Source organism: Elephantulus edwardii, unplaced genomic scaffold (genome assembly GCF_000299155.1).
Source record: "Elephantulus edwardii isolate Elephantulus edwardi_28Jun2011 unplaced genomic scaffold, EleEdw1.0 scaffold00107, whole genome shotgun sequence".
NCBI lineage: Eukaryota > Metazoa > Chordata > Mammalia > Macroscelidea > Macroscelididae > Elephantulus > Elephantulus edwardii.
Genome location: NW_006399857.1, coordinates 6372522 through 6373393, shown reverse-complemented (window position 1 = coordinate 6373393; position 872 = coordinate 6372522).

Sequence of the window (872 nt, the reverse complement as noted above, 5' to 3'; positions counted from 1 at the left end):
AAAATTAAAATACAACATATGAAAACCTCTGGCATGCAGCTAAGGCAGTCCTCAGGGAGCAGTTCATAGAAAGAGGCACACACATATAAAAGATAAAAAGTAAAAAAAAAAAAAATCAGCTCCACACCTTCACTGACTACAAATATAAAAACAATATAACCTTAAAGCCTCTAGAAGAACAAAAGTTATAAGGAAAACAGATGAAATCCATGAGATAAAGATCAGAAAAATGATTGAAACAATCACTAAGACCAGAAACTGATATTTTGAAAGAGTCAATAAAATTCACAAACCACTGGTAAATTAATGAAAGAGAAAATAGAGAAGACACAGATAACTTGATTAAGAAATGATAAAAATGACATCACAGCTGAACCAGATGAAAGTAAACCAATTAAATAGGAATACTAGGAAAAGCTTTACATGGATAAATTAAAAGAAAAACTACAGGAAATGGACAAATTCCTCAAAACTCATGCCCTACCCCGAATGACAAGGATAGACATAGAACACTTGAACAGACTCATCACAAAGAAGAAATTGAGCAGGAAGTAGAAATACTTCCCCATAAGAAAAGTCCTGGAACAGATGGCTTCACAGCTGAATTCTATCAAACATACAGGGACGATCTATAATCAATTCTATTGAAAGTATTAAAAAAAATTAGAACGACAACAACAAAAACCCACCAGAACAAAAAGGAAAACTCCCTGAGACATTCTATGAAGCAAGCATAACCATAATACTGAACTTAGAAAAAGACATTACCAAGAAAGAAAATTACAGACCAGTATCTCTCATGAATATAGATGCAAAAATCCTTAAAAATAATCTAGCCAACACTTCACCAAAGAAGGCATTCAGATGGCCAA